This window comes from Nansenia antarctica, assembly GCF_963989245.1.
Source record: "Nansenia antarctica genome assembly, chromosome: 1".
In the NCBI taxonomy this organism is placed as follows: domain Eukaryota; kingdom Metazoa; phylum Chordata; class Actinopteri; order Argentiniformes; family Microstomatidae; genus Nansenia; species Nansenia antarctica.
This window is the reverse complement of record NC_137674.1, coordinates 18,449,899-18,473,161: the sequence shown is the minus strand read 5'-3', so window position 1 is coordinate 18,473,161 and position 23,263 is coordinate 18,449,899. Positions and strand designations below refer to the sequence as shown.

Genomic DNA, 23,263 nt, shown 5'->3' with positions numbered 1-23,263 from the left:
TTCCAAAAGAATAATATTTTCAACGGACTCGAAACGCGAAAACCGCTATAATAAATGTATGATATCGATTGTGACAATGTCGCTTTCTTTCTTGTCAGTCATCTGTCAATGCGTGGCTCGTGTCTCATTTTGCTAAATGACTGGCTGCGAGTCTTGTCGTGTTAATCCCGTTATTTCCTCTGAACGGCCATAGATCTATGTGTCATCTAGCCACCTGTCATCCAAAGATCGGGGCATCTAGCCACCTGTCATCCTGCTTCACTTGGAGGAAAAACCTTGCTTATTCCATGAAACGAGGTAGGAGTTAAACATGTTCAAATGAAAAAGTTTGATGGTGGCTAAATGCACTTCACCCATAGAGACGGAACCGTAAGTGATCGTCACTAATCTATTATCCACTAAGTAGAGACAGACGTATGACTTAGTAGCAGGTCATCGGCAGTCTCGTTTCGGAGATACGCCAACTATGAATAAGGTGCAACACCTTTGTCTATGTAGCAGGGTTGATCATGCGGTATATTGTAGTGTAACCTCTCAAGCATTGTTCACCAATTAGCCTAGTTAATGGAAATGCATTGCTTTAGATATTAATATTGACCCTGGTCTCATTACTAAGCACGTTCTCAGTCATACGCAATCAATAAACATGAATTCATATCAGACACACATCTAGGAGCTGAGACTCATCATAGCACTATACAATCAAACCTTGATGCTCAAGTGATTTACATTCGCTAACCATTGAAGCCCTGATTCCTCGTTTCCATGATTTTTAAATTGTTGGAGGAAGGAAATTCTCTATTGTTTTTGTATTTTTCTGATTGAATATCTAGGTGGTACCAAAGTGATGACAATCTGGGTGGTGTATGGGCTACCATGTCTCTGAGAGAAACCGTGAAAAGGGTCAGGGTGGCTGCTGGCTAATTATTCATTGCATTCATTTGAGATTGAAATGCGTAGGGACACGTAGCACATTGCAAAGCTATAGTTGGAATGTAGCAAAAATGTTCCTTATATAAAACCTTGTCCTTGTGGTGGTCCTTGTCACCCACTGTCCTCTTCTATCTTGTCATGTTGTTTTCTTTTGGAGATGAGCTTGGGTTACGTAGTGGTCTACTGATAAAAATGGTTTTCTCAAACTAAATCAGCATCAGGATTTGTCTGTTGTTCTTTTTTTACCACAGGTTTTTGGGAGTTGAATTGGTTAGAGGCTTAGAGCTTTAGATTTTCTTGAAATATGTTATTTTAGGGCATTCCTGCTTTATTGGGATAGAGACAGTAGAGATTGAGACAGTAGATAGAGACAGTAGAGATTAACGGCCAAGCTCCACCTGCTGCGTTGCGTCAACTCGCCATCGGCGTTGCGTCAACTTCCCGTTGTCCAAGCTCCACCTACTGCGTTGCGTCAACGTCAACGTTCTACTCTAGCTCCACTGACTCAATTGTCAATTGGTCTCATTGTGACGTCTGCGTCCACCGTCAAAAATCTAACTTTTTTGAATGTCTACTTTTGACGCAGCCATCGGACGCAACGCAACGCTGACGCAACGCAGCAAGTGGAGCACCTTTCATTGATTACAATGCATTTGATCCCAATTTCGGACGCAACGCACATTTGACGCAACGCTCGATGGCCATGGTGGAGCTTGGCCGTGAGACAGTAGATAGAGACAGTAGATAGAGACAGTAGAGATTGAGACAGTAGATTGAGACACTAGATAGAGACAGTAGAGATTGAGACAGTAGAGATTGACAGGAAGGAGTGAGTGAGGAGGGAAGGAGTGAGTGAGGAGGGATGACATGCAAGATATGTCGAGGGTCGGAATCGAAACAGGGACCTTGCGATTATGTGGTATGCCCATTAGTGTGCTACGTCACTAAGCTCCCCATGTTTTAGGTTTTCTGAGGCTTTAGAGGACCAACGTGTAGACGGCTCTGTAGAGGCTTCCGTCCTCAACTAGGCCTAGTTGACGTTTTTGAAAAACAGGAAAGACAGTTACGGGAAAACATTGATATCCCTCCCTACTCACTGTGTTTCCATGGATATGGTATTTATTTGCTGGTCGATATAACTCTTCACCTGTCTGGTTAGCTAAACTACAGAACAATGTTGGTTGAGATGACTGCAGTGTGAAAAGGACTCTTGTGCTATTCTCTATGGAAGAGGACAACTACAGGTACAGTATAGGAACAGTGGCTGAGTCCCAACAGCCTCTAAAGAGCTGTCAGCACCACTCAGTGTCTCTCCCCAGGCCTGTCCCCTGAGTGGAACCCTCTGCCAGCAGTCTCACACAGCTGGAGCTGGCTGACCGAGCTCTCCTCACACTGGTGCCCTCTGCCCACGTGGCATGAGACCTCCGGGGGGGTAGAAGCATGTGGTTTAGGGACTGAAACTTCACCTCTGAGGATAGCGCAGGGGGGGGATATGTTCTAGGATGTGTGCTATGGTAATGTCGTGCTCTGTTTGGGTTATGTCAATTAAGACGGAGACTGTGTGGGATGTTTGCATTGGGACTCGCTGTCAAGATTAATGCTGTCAAGTATTTCTGTGCTGATAGAGCGTGTAGTGAGTGAGGGAGATGAAGAGAGGGTTGCAGTTATGACCAGGTGTTATTAGCCTTTGTGATTCATCACTGCATTGTTACGATGCGATTTTTTCGCCGGCTCATTGTCTTGTCCTGTCCGAGATCCCTACAGATAAAGATCAGAGTATAGGCAGTTGGCAATTACTCACGCCAGCCTCCTCTGTTTTTTTCATTCATTGAAAAGGGATTCAGATTTTTCTTAAAGATGAATTTGCTTGGTGATCCTCGTAATTGGAAGCTGGGAAAAGAAAGCTGGTGGAAATTAAATCTGTGTTGCACTTAATGTGTGTGTTAATGAGGAGAGTTCTGCTTGGAGGCCCGTGCACCACACCATGGAGTATATATTTTTTTTATTGAAGAATGTTTGTTGCTGAGAAGCCCAGCTCTGTGGCGCAGGCTGGATTTATCATCCTCTAGAGATGTCACCGGAAGGTCTGGGTTGTAGTGGATTTGAGCTGAATGAGAGCCAGTGATTCTCTGCCTGCATGACTGTTCAATATCACAGTCACTGGGTCTCCAGAAAGAAGCTGCTAGCAGACATGGACGTGGACAGCCCCCTGCCTGCCTCCCCAGAGATTTGGGCAGACAGTTGTTGATCTGTTGTGTGAGGGGGGAAGAGCCGGGGGGGCTGGTGAAAGGGAGGCTCTCGCTGGGAACACAGAGCCGCCCCTGCGTGCCCCCATTTTGGTGGAATGCACTTCAGAAAGCACCAAGCGATTCTTGTGCAAATTTACCCTTCAGCCACATGCTCCCATTGTCAACCTGTCAGGGCTCCGTTTCTGTTTGTTTGTTGCCCGAATCCAATTATCTGTGACCCGCCACATTCTTTTCGGTTGGTCTAAGACAGAGGTATACAAACAACCGGCGCAATAGTGTTTATCTGCCAGAGTTCAGGGCAAATCAGATCCCTAAATGATTGAATGGGAAACCTCACTTCACCCACACTTGTTTGTACATCGAAGAAACAACAGAGATTACTTCTCTCTGGGTCTCCTGATGATTTAGGCCTGTTTTTCTCTGAGATTTTTAATTTTTTATTTCTCTGTCTCCCCTCTCTTCTCCCTTTCTCATCCACGTCTTCAAATTGAAATGCATCTCAGGGATTAGGCTATTCATGTTAATGAAGTCACTAATTGTCTCATTATACAATAATGTGAAAGGTCGTCACTTCAGAGAAGAGGTGTCAAACTGCTTTCTTTAATAAAGAGTACTCTGTATCTCTTAAAAAGCAATAAAGCCCAATTGAGTGTAATAGGTATCCTTCAACACACAATTACATTCAGAGAGGGGAATTAAATGTTCTAAACAAGACTGACGGGTGACTTGGGAGAATTGATTCCAAAGGCTCCGCCTACATTTTAGCTGTTATTTGAACCAATCACGTTGTGTCAGTCTGGTGCTTGGTTCATTACACAACATGTGTCCCATTTTCTGTGTTGTGGGAATTTGTCCATTTTAAGTTTAACACGTTGTATTTTTCATAGGCTGTGCTGTGCTGTGGGGAGGGGAGGGGGGGTTGGTTTCTAATGGTATGTTTCAAGACGGTCAGCCCTTCTAGTGTGAATGTTAATGTTTCAGTGGGAACCAGAAGAAAGCCTACACTGATTTACTACTTTTGTCAACAGCTAGGCCAAAAACTGGTGAGAACTAAATGCCCATCCCCCAAAACAACATGAACTAGTCATAGAGTAACTTTCTAGTAATGTCCCAGTATCTGGGAGTAATGTCCCAGTATCCATTCCATGCTTCAGCTTCAGTTTTTTTAAAAACAAGATATTTCATATTCAAAATGAATTGTTGTCTGTGACAGCCTGCTGCAGTATTTCTTTTGACAATGACAGGCCGACAACCACAGCCATTCAAAACCTCCCTGTCCCTCCCTCCTCGTCCCACGTCCCCCCTGTGTCTCTCCATCAATCTCTCCTTCTCCTCCTTCGTATTCGCGCTGCTTTACCTTCCCCTTGTAATAGCCTGGCAGCGGGGCCTGAGAGTGACTCAGAGGCTGGGAGGCAGTAGCCTAATCGCTGAGAAAACGTCAGTTAGGCTACATACCCACCAAGGCCCAGCCAGCCCAGCCAAGGCTTTAGCTAGGGCTAGGCTACCTCCCTGTGCCTGCCACCAGCTGCTGACTGGCTGTGGGCTTAACTCCCTCCAGCCCGGGATCTCCCGTGCGTGACAATCCTCTCTCCAACCAGGACGCAGCAGCAGCAGCAGCAGCAGCAGAGGAATGAGGAGCCCAGCCGTGTTATTGCTGCTGGCCTGGCTCGCTGTCTGCAGAGCAAAGTACCCTGCCTCACCCTGCCTACTGCCACCTCTAGCATACAGTATGTCCTCCTCTGCCTAGCATACAACTAACCGTCCAGATCCCCCTCCACTACGGCTCAGGACTGGCTTATTTGTTAGGATGTTGTCTGCTCCTTTTTGTCAGAATTTTGTCATTTTGTCGGAAGGCTATTTCCTTGGGGGGATTTGATGTTGTCCTTTTTAGTTGAGGAGAATTTGAAGTTGGTTCTGTGGCAGTGCTGTGTGAGTCACAACATCGCATCAGTCTACCAAGCTTCTGCCTCGACATTTTTACTTTTTTTTACCAGTCGTTCTTCTGACCCTCTCCCCCTGCCTCACTCTCTTCTCTCATCCACCTGCCCTCTCTCTCTCTTTCTCTCTCTCTCTCTCTCTCTCTCTCTCTCTCTCTCTCTCTCTCTCTCTCTCTCTCTCGCATAAGACCAGTGGCTGTCCTTGTCTGTAATTGTCATGTGAATGTTTAGACGCACGGTTCCAGAGATTTGAACAAGGCCATGCCAATGTATTTTGGGCATCAGGCCCTCATCTGACGTTCAACGCTTCATCACAGTATGTCTTCTTTTTTTCAAACTCACTCTTAACTCACCACACTGCCGATTCCAGAACACTCACCACCTAGAGTGCCAAGAGTTTTATGCTGTATTTACCTAATATGATGCAATATGATGCATCATAATCATTTGCATTTTTGGAGAATAAATTCACCCGTGGCACTCTGGAATGTTGACAATTTGGGTGATTAAATTCACCCGTGGCACTAAATGAGTTCAATGCTTTTATTATCTATTACTGCCATACATACTATATACAGTGCCTTCAGAAAGTATTCAGACCCCTTCACTTTTTCCCCATTGTATTGTGTTATAGACTACATTTAAAACAGATTAAGTTCATTTTTTGCCATCAGTCCACACACAATTCCCCATAACGACAAAATGGTTTTAATGTAGGCCTATTGAAATTGAAATGCACTTTTGCAAACATTTGGAGTCTTGAAACAATTGAGTCTATAACACAACAACATGTGGAAGAATGGAGTCACTGCATGGCTCCGCTACACAGCAGGAACATTGTTGCAGTCTGGTCCCTGCTGTTATCATGAGTGTCCAAGGTTGCCCTGGTCTTGAGTGATTCTACTGATTGCGCCGATTGCACATAGCGCATACTTGCCCATTGTGCATACTAGTACAGGTACACTGTCACTGACACATCTGAACAAACAAACACACATATCCACACTAATTCTCTTGAAACTCCTTGTTTCCGTAGTGAGTACACTTGCACTCATAGCATGACAAGGCATTGGCAAAGACACTGCCTCGTTTACTGGCCTTTATTCTTTTTCCCAGCGTCCTAACAGCAGCTAATGGAACATGGCTGAATCATTTTAAATACAGTAAGTCAATATCTCGCCACATAGCCTAGCTACTTATTTGTTTTCCCTGGCTGTTGTGGCTTCAACTATTCCTAGCTCTCTGGAGTGTATGTGGGAGCATCGTGTGTACAGACAGGATTTGTCTTTCATTATGTACACAGCAAATGCTCTAGAGGCACATAGCTATAGGGAGAGAGATGGCCACCGTGAACTTTAATGAAAGGCATATGTTTGCTTTTCTTGAGCAGTGCCTTGTAATAATAAGAAACCCACAATTAGATGTTGTTTTTTTAGCAGCAGTTGTTTTTGCCATTTGGCATCAATTCATCTGATATATCTAACATGGGCTTCTGTCTAGTTGTACTGTCAGCTGTGAGGGTGGGGTATGTATGTTGATACAGGCGTGCGTGCGTGTGCGCTAGGCTAATACTTGCTTTGGTGAATCAGTCAGTGCTTTGACTGGAGAGCGTCGGGGTTTGACTCCAGGCTATAAAAATAAAATAAATCAACTAAAAGCAATAAAAGAACAGCTTGGCTCTGGATTAGAAGTGTCTCTGTTCAATATCCTCACCAGCCTCCCAGGGGTTCTTCTCAGACTCAAATTTCTATATGAAGTGGCGGTAAAGCCCCCCCTGAGGGGGGGGGGGGGTGGGGTCTGCCTGTGATATTGGACTATTGACGGGGAAAGGGTCTCAGTTTTGTACTGCACAGGCCTCCATGCAAGGGTAGGAAGAGAGAGAGAGAGAGAGATCCCAGCCCCATCAGACAGTCTGTCAGCTTTTCCACTAAGTTTGGCCCTCCAGGGCTGTGGTAGTCGTGCCCCCTCCTGGTTGAGCTCATCACTGAGCAGTGAAGTAGTAAAAAGCCCCCTGGGATTGTTGAATTTTCAACCTGTCGTTTGTAAAACTCTCATTGACTACCCCCCCTACTTCCTTGAGTCCTCTCTTCCCCCAGAAACAATGGTGGCCTGTTAGGCTAACCTTAGACTCAGTTGTTCAACAACGCCAGCGTTGAGTGACGCAGTCAGTGTGCTGGAAAGGCAGGAAATAATTGTATACGCGTGATTCCTACCAAAATGACAACAACAAGTTCAACCAAGTGCAATGTGTGTTGCGCTCTAGCGACGGTTTCGGCATGCCCAGCCAGCTGTGTGACTATTCTGTATTGTCTTTGTTATTTTATACCTTACAACATGTAGTAAACAACACCTGCTCTGTAAGTGGTCCACTCCAGGCAGTAGTCAGGCCCATACAATCATCTTCCAATTAATTCTGATGGCTTTTCTTTTTTTTTGCAATCCAATCATTTTATCAGATGTCTATCCCATCCCCCATTATTTTAGAAGCAGATAACTTATGCTGCATTTCTTTGCATGTTCCATATGGTAATGATCCTCGCTGGGGGATTCCTGATGTGAATGTGCTGTAGCCTGGGTGTGGTCTGCTTCTGTTCTGACTGCTTTCCCTCAGGACATGAGAAGTTGCTGGCTGGTTCTGCTGCTGTTGCACAGTACACACACACACACACACACACACACACACACACACACACACACACACACACACACACACACACACACACACACACACACACACACACACACACAGTGCACACACAGACACCAGGCAGCTCTGGGTCCAGTCTGTCCTGTGACTACCCACGCCTGATCTCTTCAGACACCACTGCAGTGCTGCCCCCTCATGCATGTAGACTAGACATACCAGCGCTGCTCGCTGTATTTTTCTACTTTTCAACATGTCGGGTTGGAGGCCCTACACCGAAAACCGGGGTCTCTGACTTTTTAAATTCAGGGGTGCAAACTTGACACCTTTTAGCCGTTTTAGCCGTTTCTACCTCAAAATAGGTCAACAATTTTCATAAATGTTCTTTGTCTTCAGGCAAAAACAAATTTGTCACCTTTTTGGGCCATCACCAGTTTGCATCCCTGTAAATTGCTAATAGACACCTTAAGAGTGCAGTGTTTCCTCTATAAGCATTTATTTGTGGCGGGCCGCCACGAATGAATTTCCTCCGACACTAATTGATTCAGACAGTCCACTTTGATTCAGGCTGCGCAGAAAGGCAGCGAGTTATTATGACCGGAGAACAGAAAAAAAGCAGATTGAAGCTAGATTTAGGCCGCTTCCAGACCTACATTTCGTTACGATTTAGGGCGTAGTTAGTTACAATATGTTACAATTAACCTCGTCGTTTGTGTTCGCACTGCAATCGAGACTGAATCGCTCTCAACAGGCGCGCGGCGCGCGGTGGCGCGCTTTCAAAACAGTTTTGTGATTGGTCCGAATTTAGCGGGACATTTGGATTTCTCTCTTCGCCCGTCGCCGGTCCCTTTAATCCCGTAATCGAAAATGCAACATCATCAGCGACGACTGTGGGTTATTGCATTTACTGCTGTTCTCTGGTTCATGTTCTTATACCAGTGCTCAGTATAGAGTATTTTAGATGAACATTCGTAATGTATGTCTCTGATGTTCATGGTCAATTAAATCAGCCTATTTTGTGAAACAAATAATGTTCCCGCTAATGGGTTAACCGAGCATTCTCGCACCTAACGTGCAAGCACCTAGCTTCGAACTATTCATAGCAATATGCGCGGGGCAAAAATAATCTATTGCCTCTAAAATCACCACGAACAGAACGGCGGAGGTACGGGTAAGCAGGGCTCATGTTGGTGTCCTCAAGGTAAGAGTTGGTATGTAATTCAGTCACAGTCGGTCAGTCAGTCACTGTCAGTGAAGAATTTGAGCGAGCGTTGTTTGTTTGTCCGAGTTTTCAAAGGGGGCGTGGCTTAGCGACAGGTCTATTGTGTGTGCGTGTGTGTGTGTGTGTGTGTGTGTGTTAGTCCCTTCAGTGTCAGGTGAATGAAAGAGAAACAGGCCTTGGTGGGTGTCGTCATCTGTCCTTGGGCTCTGGTCTGACTGAAGAGTGTCGTAGCCAAGCGTCCCTGGGAGGGCTGCATTCTTCTTTTATCTGCCCCAGATAAACAATCCAAACATTTGATCAGAGCTCTCTCCCATTCCCCATTGTTGTAGAAGCAGATAACATGTGCTGCATTTCTTTGCATGTTCCATACACAATTACGTTTTAGTCATTTAGCAGACGTTTTTTCATCCACAATAACTCTTACCAGCCGTGTGGGCGGAACACGGGCATGGTGACACAGCACTCCTGTGATACGACAGACTGAGGTCATGTTCTCACATGAAAGTATCCGGTAATCTGGACCCGGTAATCTGTAGGCCCAGCAATTAATCAGATGCTGAATCCCATGGGAACTATTATCAAGAGGCTGACAGGTGTGTTTAATTAGAGCCGTGCAGACATTGTTTGCAGCAAGGTTCTAATTCAATGTTATGGTAATGATTTTCCCTTGCCCATTACAGTTTCATTCAACTTTCTCAGGATAAGACTGTTGACACAATGTACTAGTACAATATTTAGCCATCAGCTCATGTCTTTGGTCATGTTCTCACATGAAAGTCTGAATCAGGACCCGGAGCAAGTGGATGAGTTTGCAACATTGTTGCAGAAATTATTTGCCTGATTCGCATTCTCACAGCCCTTTATGTAAACGAAGTAACATATCGAAGCAACAGACGTGATAGTTGATTGGTCCGAAAAATTTAAAATTGCCCGTTCGTCCCGCTCTTATCCAGATCAACACGCACGCATGCGCTGTTGTTTTCCTATGGACAGCCTCGATGCGTCGTTTCTAATCGGAGCGAAACCACCCTTTTCAAGCGGAGCATGCGTTGGTTGTTTGCTCCGGGAGCGACTTCGAATGCGCGTTCTCACAGCTCCAAACGACGCAGAGCAAAGCGAATTTTATCCTAAACTCCGATTCAAGTGAAGCAAAAGTGAACACACCCTTATTGTCCACTCTGCCTCCCAAAGGATTGCCGGAGAGGAAAGATCAGCCAAGAATATCGGTTCATAATCTCAGGCAATACACACTGGATGGAATATCGATTTTCTCACACCGTGTTTATGTCAACGCATCCCGAAAAAGGGCTAAAACATGGCTCATGTGAATATATGGAGCCTAAGAAATAAAGTTCAGGATATAGATCGTCTGACAAAATTCACATTCTAGCCCTTTCTGAAACTCATTTAGATAATACATTTGACGATGTCACAGTGGAGATACACTGGGGACACAGCATTTACAGAAAGGACAGGGATATGCGGGAGCATATGAAATATCCTGGGAGACCTAAACATACTCTGTACTCTGGTTCAGGTTATGAACCAACCTACCAGGGTGTACACTAACAAAACAAGCACTGCCTCGTCCAAATGCATGGATCACATTTACACCAATACTGCTGAAAATGAAAACTCTGCTCTAAAGAAAACTCTGCTCTAAAGTTGTATCTGTTGGACAAAGTTGTGTTTTCTTTTTTTTCTTTTCCATATGGTGATTGATCGTCCTCGCTGGGGGATTCCTGATTTGAATGTGCTGTAGCCTGGGTGTGGTCTGCTTCTGAATGCTTTGCTTTCCCTCAGGACATGAGAAGTTGCTGGCTTGTTCTGCTGCTGTTGTGGCTGTGCACAGTACACACACACACACACACACACACACACACACACACACACACACACACACACACACACACACACACACACACACACACAGTGCACACACAGACACCAGGCAGCTCTGGTTCCAGTCTGTCCTGTGACTACCCACGCCTGATCTCTTCAGACACCACTGCAGTGCTGCCCCCTCATGCATGTAGACTAGACATACCAGCGCTGCTCACTGTACTTTTCTACTCTTCAACATCGTCCAGTGAAGTCTCTTGAGCAAAAAAAAACCTTCTGGCTCAGAACAGTCTCTAAAAAGTTCCTCTTCTTCCCACTGATATTTCAGTGGAGGCACCCGAAAAGGGAAAGAGAGAGAGAGAGTGGGAGAGAAGGAGAGATGAAGGAGATGTTGATGAAGGCCGATAGTACGGGTGCAGAGACGTGTTTGTGTCTGTAGGTTATTTTTGTGTGGATGGTTGTTTTTATTAAGGCTTGCGCGCTTACGTTTTTGTTTTGTCCAATCATTTGGATGAGCCCCACACATTCGTGCATTCGTGCGTGTGTTTGTGTTTTTGTTTGTTCCTTCAGTGTCAGGTTAATGAAAGAGAAACACGACTTCACGCTTGGATCACACTGTCACCATCTGTCCTCAGGCTTTGGGTAACGTTGCTCAGCTGGAGCAGGTAGATCCTCTTCCCCCCGTTGCCTCTCTGGAAAGTGATACGGCTCGTCTCCTGCCTCTCCCCCCCCCCCACGCTGCATTCCAACAGTGCTCCTCGGGGCTGGATGCACTGCTATAATTGCCCTGTAAATAAATGTGCGCTCTTGCATGCCTTTAATGAGTCATCTTCCCTCCCTCTACAGACCACCACATCCACTCAGCTCTTAATAGCATTTGTTTGTTGTTAAATGTTTGCTCCAATCCACGGGATACCGCTCGGCTCTTTGTTGGCCTGTTTCTGGGCAGTGTGCTGAAGTTGATACAGATCTGCCTGCTCTGGGCCTGGGTTAGAAGTGTTGGATTGAATGCATAATCTATCCCTATTCCTATAGGCTAGTTAAAATCAGTTTTATGAAGGGTTTTGGCAGTATTTTCACTTTGTTCTGTTTGCTATGTGTGTGTGTCATTGTCTGTGATGCACATATTCAGCCCTGACGTTTTAACATTTCTAATATAAAAAAAAGATATATATTTATATTAGAAATGGTTTGGCAGTCAGGTGTGTAATTGTTCATACCCGCCTCACTCACAGTGTGTCATGGAGTGACAGCCCACATATTACACCCAAAAGCCCTTTTATATGTATGCATATTTATTTATAGGCTAATTCTCAAGCTTTTCATGTCAGTGTCGCTGCGTTAGTCATACTTGGTAATAGGTAATAACTGGGTCGTTTATGGAAATGTTTGACTTTGACGTCGATGCGTTTTCTATTATTTCTGTCGTAATGGCAGCACACTTCATACTTATAATTGATTGTCCACAGGTCTGCTGCATCTCTGATATTTCTTTCAGCCCCCCCCCAGTCAAAACCACTGTGTGGTTCTGGTTTCAGAGCAGTAGAGAGTTCAATGGGGCTGCCAGTACATAGAATATTGCTTAAAGCAGTTCTGTGTTAAAGGACCCATGAGGACCATAATGTGAAGTTCATCAGAGCATATCAAATTGGGTGTAAGATGAAAGCTAAGAGTATATATTTTGGGGGAAATGAAAGTCAGAAATATATTTCTCAATCATTTATCATACAAATAGGAATAAGGAATGTCTTTGACTTCCTGGAAGTCGTATGGGAAAGTTTCTAAGAAAACATCTGCCAGAAAAAGTCTATAGACCCAGGTCAACTAATATCAACACTTGGAAATGGTTATGTTTCTGATGAAGAATCATTACCCAGTCTCTGGGTCATTCTGTTACCAAATACCCACATACAGTGGGGGGGGAATAAGTATTCAACAATTACTTTAATTCAACATATTCCCATGACATTTAGACCAGACACTGGTATTAACTAAATAAAACCACACAGCTAAATACATTATAACACTCCAATCCATAAAGAAATGATAGGGATTGTATGACAAGCAAAAGTTTTGAAGTTGAATGTGCAATATTTATTGCGTTGGCAATGAGGACCTAAACTAGCATAGATTGGTCAGCTAGTTTAGCCAGCCACATTTCATACGAAATGGAGGGGTGCTCATCATACTTCTGTATATGTTACGGTACATGTGGGAAACTAGGGTTAGGGTTAGGTTTGGGGGTCGGGTTAGGGGTAGGGGTAGGGTTAGACATGCCAGCATGTACCAAGTCGACGTAGCACCTAACCATAACCCTAGTTTTCCCACATGTACTGTTACATATATACCTCAAACAGTAGCCAGCTATAAAAGTTAACAGTTTTAATTGAGTTTTGGTAGGTTGTATAGTAGGTTGTAAATAATGCACTATAAAGATGACACCTGGTAGAAGGGTTTTTGTGAAATGTGGTTACATAAAAAAATCCAGGGACATTTTTGGGCTTTCTGCTACCAAACTTTGAAACTGCGTTCGCGTTTTGAGCGAATGCAAAGTTTTCAGTCGGAATTGTTAGAAGTAGTCCTTCAGCATAGAGTTGTATGTTTTGTTAAACTTTGCTATCAAGGATTTTTGTTTGGCCTACGTTTGAAAGTGAAAAGAGTAACCCCCTTTTAGATTAAAACATTTAAGGGAACTATGGCAAATACATCAAAAACAGCAATTAGCCAAGTACATAGTCAGTGACACGACCTCTCTTTGTAGCTGTGTGCTGCTAAGCTTCTTGGTACATACTACTGTATGCGTAAAATGCTTTCTTGTGCTACGCATGACCACTTGACTCAATGGAGCCCTCTGCACACCGGAGCCCGTCTGGCTCGCCTCCTCCGCGGCTCAAGACGACGATAGAAGATATCATGAAAAAAAAAAATCCTCTTTTAAGTTGGAGAACTGAAGGGAGCCAGCTTTCAGCCCACTGCTCACCGCCACGGAAATTGATTTAGTCCATTTCACAGTGGTTGTGTGAGCAGTGTGCGTCTTTCTCTTTCCGACCCAGTGGTTTCCATCCCAGTGTTTGAGCCTGTATCTCATTACCTGGGCTCACTTTCCGTCTCCGCTTTGGTACCGGGCTGCTCGTAAAGAGAGAGTCACAGTGTGAAATGCACCGGAATGAGAGTCAGATGAGCTGCCCTCTCCCAGGCTACCGTCTCTAATGCCTGTCACATTCTTGCTTTGTGTACCATTGTGTGTACCGGCCTCAATGGCTATGTACTCATCAAAGGTCAAAACAACGTTTGTTAAAGCATGCATTTTGAGTCAACTAAACCTAACCTGGAACCCTGCTATCAATTCTGACTAGGGATGAGAATTGAGAACCAGTAACACATTTTTTGATACATTGGTATCAATAACATCTGAGGTTATCAATAACATCTGAGGTTGTCGATTCTCTTATCGATGTCGGTGTGTTTTGCACAGTTGTCCAAGCGTCTGAACCATAGATATCAAATCAAATGGCAGTCCTTATTAGAACGGATGTCATATCTTTGGCCACTAGTTGGTTTTGTGGTGCTGTTACGACTTTCAGTACTTCACCAAGGTTTTTTTCTTCAAACCCATCACTGTAACAGTAATCTACGTTTAACAAAACAGGTAATAATCATGTTTACATGAATTAACATTCATTTGAATGAATTTTAAAAGATAAAAATGGCAACGATAGTTAATGAGTATCTACTGTCAACATCACTAAAGTTAGCAACAGAAAGCTAGCTAACGTCAACGTCAATGTTAACACGATAACGTAAAATTGTTGCCAGATTTCCAGAGTGTATTTACAAATGTGTTTATTATTAAGCCTCGTCTTTTGATGTGCTTGCTGTTTATAGCACAACCGTTTATGCTTGTCAACAGATGCATAAGAAGAAAACAGTTTTCAGAAGCCAGCTGCTCAAGCTCATTTTATTCATGTTCAAATGTTATGTTCAGATATTACACACTGTGTTCAGAGACTTGAGATAATAAAACAGCTGCGTTGACACTGTACCTGTGCAGGCCTACTTTTTTTCCCACACAGAAAATGTATCAGGAATCGATAAGGAATTGAACCGATAAGAGGAATCGATAATGGAATCGCTATCAATAACGTCTTACCAATTCCAATCCCTAATTCGGACTCTAACCTCTTCACTCTCTTTATGCCCTCGATTATCGGTCAGACTGGCACACCTTGGAGTGTGCGATGGAAGATGGAAATACATGAGATACATAACATAGATCTTGGGACGCATGTCTGTTTGCACACCAAAGTGCTCACCTGTAAGCAGGTGTGTAGTGGAGTGTGTGTCTTTCAGTGTATGTTATTCCTTAATCTCTGTAATGCCCTTTATGATGATGCCTGTCACTGCCGTCCCCAGAGAGTACTTTGTTAAAATGCTCTCCGTTTGCCTGGAGGAGACAGGAGAGCGGAGCGGAGATGAACAGAGGGTGTTACTGATTTAATTAGGGGCTGGTCTTTTATTAGCTGTCACAAACCTGAGAGCTGAATTAACCATGCTCTGCTCCTGGACACAACCCGTTGTTTCACAGTTGTTTGCGAGAGCTCCTCGGAGACATATGGATGTGGTCAAGCTGAAAGGTGAAAGGACAATCCACACCAATTAATGCAGTCTGCGCATAGTCAGTTATGGTAAAAAAATATATAATAAAAAAGAAGTTAGTTTCTCCTATGCCGTCATCCAAGCTGTGTCTGCCCTTTTCAGACTTTCCACTTGGGCTTTTTCAGTTGCAGAGAACAATACAGGGATGGGAATAGCCCTTAACACTAGCAGCGCAGAGCCGTACTCACCTACTTGTAGCGCGCCCTCGATGTCAAATGACGTAGTAGTCTTTACAATCTGGCATCTGTTACTGAGAGACAACAATCACTAGAAGGCGCCTCCTGTCCATTAGCCCGCCTCCGCTGCTCCGAGCTGATCGGAGCGTCCCTGTTCCAATATCCTCTTATTATTATATGCAACATATGCAGCATCTGCCTCAGACACGTCGCCTACATGACCCGCAGATGTCAGACGTTTTGTCTTCCTGCCCACAGCGTAAATCATTCTTGTCTGATGTTCAAGGCTGCTGTATTTCTACTGTATTTCACGAGAAGGAATATTACAACGAGTCCCCTGTCCCTCCCATTGTGTTATTATTATTATTATTATTATAATTATGAGCTTCATAGTGCTGTTTGAAACTTCATAGTGATAAACAATAACTAATTTCTTTATCATTTAGTTTTCCTACTACACGTATGATTCCCTCTAAACCAACAAATAGAATTGGTCAATATAAACCTGTTATGTCAGATAAAAAAGGACTGAATAAAAAAAAAGAAAAGAAAGAAGTTCTGATTAAATAAAGATTTCATGGTAAAAAAATGTATCTATAATTGCACAAGGGGTTCACATACCTTCAAGCATCACATGGTATTATCTTCACAGAGGGGGGGGGTTCATGCCACGGTCCATGCCACCCCCCCAAGGCAGCAAACCTAGGGGAAACACTGGACACTAAAACGCAACACCTTCATCTCAGTACCTTCTTTTAAAACCTCATTACTAGGTATAGTCTCTGATCACGGCACCTGCTTTTAAAATAACTTCCCCCTGGTCCCTGCTGTTTTATGTACTGTATATATTGCCTCTGTTTTGCCTCCTTGCCAGGTCGTAGCAATGTTGTCATTTCTTATACATTTTACCATCACTTTATCACTTTATTACCTTATTCTATTTTTTAAATTTGATTAATGTCCTTACTTGTGGTGGTGAGTCACCTCACCAAATCAGATACCTAATGCCTTCATCCATTTTATGTTGTGTATAGAGCGCACTTCTGGCAAAACAGAAACACAATTCCGTTTTTCTCTCAGGATTTCTGGTGAACTCTTTGCGAAATAGTCCCAGCTGGTCTGAAAGAGTCAAGACGACGCACATAACAAGCAGTCATCTGCGGGCATGTTGGGGAGGGTTCTGGAAGGTAACCTCCAATGAAATTGTGATAACATTCTCCCGTCGCTCCGTCCAAGTTCAGTCCAAGCGAGGTCTAAATTCTCCTGACCTCCAAAGGCATCATGGCTTCTACAACCCCTCACCATACCAATGTATGGAGGACTAAGCTCCGCACCATGGGAGATTGGGCCTTCTGCTCGGCTGCTCCTAGGCTGTGGAATGCTCTCCCTGACTACCTAAGGGCACCACAGTCTGTGGATGCTTTTAAATGAGGCCTTAAGGCTTAAAACCTACCTTTTTAATACAGCCTTTTTTTTGCCTTTTAATTGAATTGTTTTATCTTCTTGTTTTTAATTGTAGCACTTTGAGATTCCCTATGTAAAGTGCTTTTACCAATAAAATGTATTATTATTATTATTATTATTATTATTAATAATGTTGGTACAGTCTTTATTCACTGTCTGTAACTTAGTGTTGAGTTGGACTCTGCTAAGCGTTTATTCATGATTAAAGGTTAACACTTAATTACATGAAAGAGCTCATGCACTTGTTGAACTGTCTATTTGAAGCGGTAGCTTGTTTTGATTCTGCTCGTCATTAACTGTAATGGAGTAGAGATGCGAGCAGTGAGTGTCTGAGCTGAATATTCACATATTAAGGTCTTGTGTACCAAGTGAATGCTACTGCATTTGCAGGGTAATTCTCATCTTGATTCTAGTCAATCTTTTAAAGGCTTAAAGAAACAGACTTTACGTTTCATACAGAAATATTTCATATGAATTTACGATGCAGACATTCATGTAGTGTGACAGTTTGCTATTTAGAATTGCTACTGGTTCATAAATGACAGGACTATAAGCACAGAACAGATGTAGCTACCCTATCTTTAGCATGTTCCTTGATCTTCTTCTGCGTCTTGCTACATTGTCTAAGGGTGTGTTCTCACTAGAACATTTGCTTCACTTGAATCGGAGTTTAGGGTAAAATTCGCTCTGCTCTGCGTCGTTTGGAGCTGTGAGATCTGCGCATTCGAAGTCGCTCCCGCAGCAAATAGCCGACGGATGCTCCGCTTGAAAAGGGTGGTTTCGCTCCGGTTAGAAACGACGCATCGAGGCTGTCCATAGGAAAACAACAGCGCATGTGTGTTGATCTGGATAAGAGTGGGACGAACGGGCAATTTTTTATTTTTCTGACCAATCAACTACCACGTCTGTTGCTTCGATTGCGTATGTTACTTCGTTTACAAGAAGGGCTGTGAGAACGCAAATCAGAGAAATAATTTATGCAACAATGTTGCAAACTCATCCACTTGCTCCGGGTCCTGATTCGGACTTTTTTTATGTGTGAACATGACCTGAGACATGAGCTGATGGCTACATATTGTACTAGTACATTGTGTCAACAGTCTTATCCTGAGAAAGTTGAATGAACCTGTAATGGGCAAGGGAACATAATGACCATAACATTGAATTAGAACCTTGTTGCAAACAGTGTCTGCACGGCTCTAATTAAACACACCTGTCACAGCCTCTTGATAATAGTTCTCCTGGGATTCACCACCTGATTAATTGTTGAGGTCTTTACAGATTTCATTTTCCATTTCCTCCAAAAGGCCGAAATAATGATAATCCGTCGCTTTGATTCTCTGAATGCGCCCAACTGTTTTTTTTATACAAGCGTACTGTAGTGGTTGTTAACAGAACAAGTGTAGGACCAGTTTTCTAAAGATTTTAAAGATATAAACAACAATGAAAGTTGAGGTCCACACACAGATAAAAGGTTTGGTAGCTAGCCTCATATACTGTATATGTTTTTACCTGAAAAGGTTTACAATTATTTTGAAGACAGTTTGGTGAACAGAACAAGTGTAGGACCAATGTTTTCTAAAGATTTGAAAGATATTTCACTGGGGGACAAACAACAATGAAAGAATACTAGGCTACATTCAACTGAACCTAGCATGTCAGTCTGATGGCATGCACCACAGGATCTAGAGATGTAACACCTGCCTGCCTGCCTGCCTGCCTGCCTGCCTGCCTGCCTGCCTGCCTCCTGCCTCCTGCCTCTCCCTGGCTCCTGTGGGGGACCTGGTGACACATGCTCAGCAGGGAGACAGGAAGCTGTAGGCCGAGAGTGAGGAAGCTGCCTCGCGTCGAGCCGACAGCTCCCAGACCCACCTGGACGCTCTCGCCCTCAGGCAAGGCAAGCACGACTCTCCAACGTGTCTCGTGCACTAGCAGAGGGACAAACAGTACGAGTATGAACCACCGCGCAGGGTCCACGACCACACCCTCCTTCCTTCGTCAAGGTCTGGCTGGCTGGCTGGCCGGCCGTCTGTCTGTGTCTTTCTGTCTGTCTGTCTGTGTGTACACTTGTGCGTGTGTGTCAGACTGTGATATTCCACAGAGAACACAGGAGCGATGATGGGATTGGACGCCACAGGGCTTTTTGTGTGTCGACCAAGTCAGATTGTGTGGTAGGAGTGTGTCATTGGTGTGAGGTGACACACTGCTTTGCATCAGGGAGGGGAGGAGTCCTCTTGGCAGTTCTGTTCATGTTGAAGGATGGACTGATGATTTCAATACAGTGTTTTCAATAGAGCCGGAAAAAAAGCTGATTATTACAAAGCTGCATCTCATCTCCGTGCAGATTGAGCCATGTGTATGATCGCATTTTCCCTTCCGTTTCTTACACAAAGCATTACAGATTAATCACATCCCTCTTTACTATTTACATCCAGTATGACTGAAACACGTTTGTTCAGTCTTGTAGTGTATGGTTGATGCTTTAATGGATTTGCAGATGTCCTTGTCACTCCCACCTGCATTATACAGATGCACCCACATCTCCACTCTCTTTGTGTACTGCATGACCGTCGCACATTCATCCTGTTACATGCAGTGTAGAGAGGATAGTGCCCTGTCGTGAGAAATGTTCCCAGACATTTTCCCTTGATGCTGTTTATGGCCAAGCTGTAGATGTCTCAGCTGTCTGATAACTGGGTTCATTGTATCGTCTCCCTGAACAAAGGACACCCACTTCTTCACGTCCACCTGAAAGACAATCTACATTTTGAGTGCGAGAGGTAAAACTTAAAAAGCCGCCACAGGTTCTATTGTGTTTCTTTGTCCAAATGAGAGGTGCTAAAGCCTAATGAATCCAGGCTATTGAGTCAAGTTCTGATTGCTTGGTTGAGGGTGTTTTGCCATGCACTTGCAGGGTCGTTGTGCGAATGCTCTTGAAACCACTGTGCTCCGCCATTGTCCACACACAGATAAACGGTTTGGGAGCTAGCCTCATATTTTTTGTACGGTTGAAGGTTGGCTATAATTTTGGGGGTTTGTAAAAGGTTTACAATTATTTTGAAGACAGTTGGTTATTAGTGTATAGCGAGTCTTTGAATCAGTTTTACAGTTATAACCCACTTATTAAGATTGTATGATCATCACTTTGACTCTGTGAAGAGAAGATACAATGTTTGCTGACGTTTAGAATTTGAGGTTGTGTTTTTAGGTTGTTGAAACATTTTCAATGTCGCCACTTTTCAACATGTTATATTGATTCAACTTTGATACATTTCTAACCTAGCCTTGTTTGACCAATCATACCGCATACTTTCTGGCTATCGCCGGGCCAGCTGACTTTTGGCTGCTAAATGCTAGCCTACAAATAAGACGGTCTTGACTGACATGCATGTAGAACATTGAATTATGTTTCCAGCACTCCCATCAGATCAAAACAATTGAACTGAAACAATTGAATCGAAAACTTGGGTAGAAAGTTCACTTTCAGGTCAGGTTCACTTCTTATAACAACAACACTCTTCAGCAGAGTTGAGCGACCCTCAACTGGACAGATAACGCACCAAACATGTTGACAAGTAGTTCCCACATGTCCATTAAATACTTTTAAACAGTTTTGGGGGGGTATATTTCTCTAATTGCAGCATCTGTCTAAAATTAAAAAACAAAATGAATTGTTTTGTCTAACAGTAGCTTGTCATCGTCCTTGGAACACTGCGCTATCTATCTCCTCATAATTTCAACGCAGCAAATTATTTAGGCCCGTTCCGAGGAGAAAGTGGAAGCCACGTGCCAGCTGTCAGACAGACAGCGTAAGTGCACGTTAAAGACTAAGAGAACGAAACAGACTCCTGTACGAGACTTTCACAAACCGTCTGTCCCCCGAGTCCTGTCTTTGTCCGGGTTCTCACCGCGTCTCAGGAGTCTGAGGAGATTGACAGCTCGGAGGTTATTGACGCCCGGCCGTGTTTTTCCACCCACCTGCTTTTGTTTCAGGTTATTGGTTGGCCCCCGGCTGGTTCGTATGCCAAGGGAGGGAGGAGGAGGACGGGAAGGAGGAAGAGAAGTGGAGGAAGGACGTCGGCTGCTGGATTGAGTTTCTCAGAGCCTGGGGACGCACCGGGAGCGATGAGTCTAGAGCTCGTGGCGGCATACGTTCAGAAGGTGAGGGGCTGCTCGTTCATTCTGGATTCTGTCCTCCTGCTTTTTCCTCCTGACCTCTCTCGCTCTTTCTCTCTCGTTCTTTCTCTGCTTTTTCTCTCTCCCTCCCCGTCCTGCCCTCACACATACATGTTAGTCTATAGGTTACTTGTCCATTACTCCTGGTCCTTGGTGTCTATTTCGTCCTTTCATAACGGAACGTGCCCACGGTCGTTCTTGTTCTTATACTGGGGGTACACGTTGGTTTTCTCCTCTGCACTCTAGTCATGCTTGCTGTTTTGTTCACTGCCAGTAACATTTATGTTTACCCCTGCTGTCTGGAATATTCTTCCGTGATTTTTCAAGCTATGCTGTTTTGAACATGTTTTATTTTATTCATTGATACAAAAGTGTTGTAATATATTACAGTCTCCAGTTTCCTTAGATGAAAGCTCCCTTTTTGTCTCATGATTGCTACCCAATAATGAGATGAAATGAAAAAGGAGAGGCGCGCAGGTTTTCACCAAGCCAGTATGCTTGACTGTAACACAATGACTAGGCTTATTATTCCCGCCCAGACTCTGTCCCTGGAATAATAATGACCTTTTCTTTCCACCGGCTTGGTTATATGAACCGTAGCCGGTCTACCTCCGTTAAATTATTCAAGATTAGCCCAAACAAGCCTGAACACGGCCCTGTAGACCACACCATGGCCTGGTCCAGGTGCTTGTTAATAATGGAGCACCACACACCACCCTCACCTCTCTCTCCAACCTCCACACTGCCCGGGTTTGGCTCATATACAGTATGCATCTGGAACTGTGAAGGTGCAAGCTAAATAAATCATTCAAGAGCAAATGTGTTATGGCAACTTTTATGTGTACGAAATAAACTAAATTGGTTTTTGGCAGTAGGCTACTTGAGCGTTCAATGACACTGTTAAACATGTTTTAAAATGTTAGCGTTCCAGTTTCACTCATTATACATTCCGTTAACACAGCTTCTGGTAAGTGTTAAGATATGCCAGGAATTAAAACGTTGTCAATTTAGGAGGCACAGGTGCTCTTGGCGAAAAAGACACTGCGGGAACATTTGTTAATTTTAAGTTTTAAAAATGATCCAGCTTTTTTTTACAGAACCAATTCAGATTGTACAGTAAGTAACAGCAGCCATTAGCATCCATCTCCCTATTAAAACCCACACAATTATAAGATCAGCGCAAACTGTTATTAAGCTGTAATCGAACCAAAACGGCTGCACTATCAATCAATCAAACTTTGTGTAACAAGTCCGAATGCTCAATCAACCAAATCCAGGCCCACAGGTCTAAAGGAGCATTTCTCTCAGCAGTGGGGATGACAAAACAGGCAGAAATTAAACACAACAGCAGGGGGAGCACAGATTATGTGCAACATAAATACCTCAGTAGTCATTCACTTTGGCAGTAACTACAGTCATTGGCCCAGAGATTGCCAATAGACTTCAAGCTTTAAAAAGGTGAGTTTCTAATTCAGACTTCGATATTGAACTTGAAATGATCAGGTTCACCCATTTGGACTAGAAGATGTATTCTATAGTCTTCTGTTCTGCTAGATTCATTCCATTGGCCTGCCCTCCAGCCCTGACTGTTGGTCTACAGAGAACCCTATACGTGCCCCATCCTGACCTCGCTGTCTCTCATAGCACCCTTGTGCATATGCATGTGTGTCTGTGTCTGTGTGCGTGCGTGCGTAGTGTTTGCGTGCGTGCGTTCGTGTTTGCGTGTGAGACACAGGACGGTTTGAAGTGTGTGTCCGTGCATATGTACATCTGTGTGTGTGTGTGTGTGAGCCTGTGTTCCAGGGCCCGACCAGCTGACTGTCACGCATGGCTGGTGGCCACAGGACTCACATTGGTTATTCTCTGCCACATCTCCATGCAAGGCTTCCTTATCCACATCAGAAGATACCACTTTAACACTGAATAAATATTGTATGGTATCAGCTCAAGGCAAATAAAACTCA

At 43.9% G+C, this 23,263-nt stretch overlaps 1 protein-coding gene across 1 annotated transcript in view; it reads left to right on the top strand.

Annotated features, from left to right (window-relative positions):
- tjap1 (tight junction associated protein 1 (peripheral)) overlaps window positions 1–23,263 on the top strand; it is a 66,361-nt gene that overhangs the window by 503 nt on the left and 42,595 nt on the right. Inside the window, exon 2 of the mRNA XM_080544786.1 lies at window positions 21,117–21,284. The gene's annotated coding sequence lies outside the window, so the exon portion shown is untranslated. The remainder of the gene's footprint in view (window positions 1–21,116; window positions 21,285–23,263) is intronic.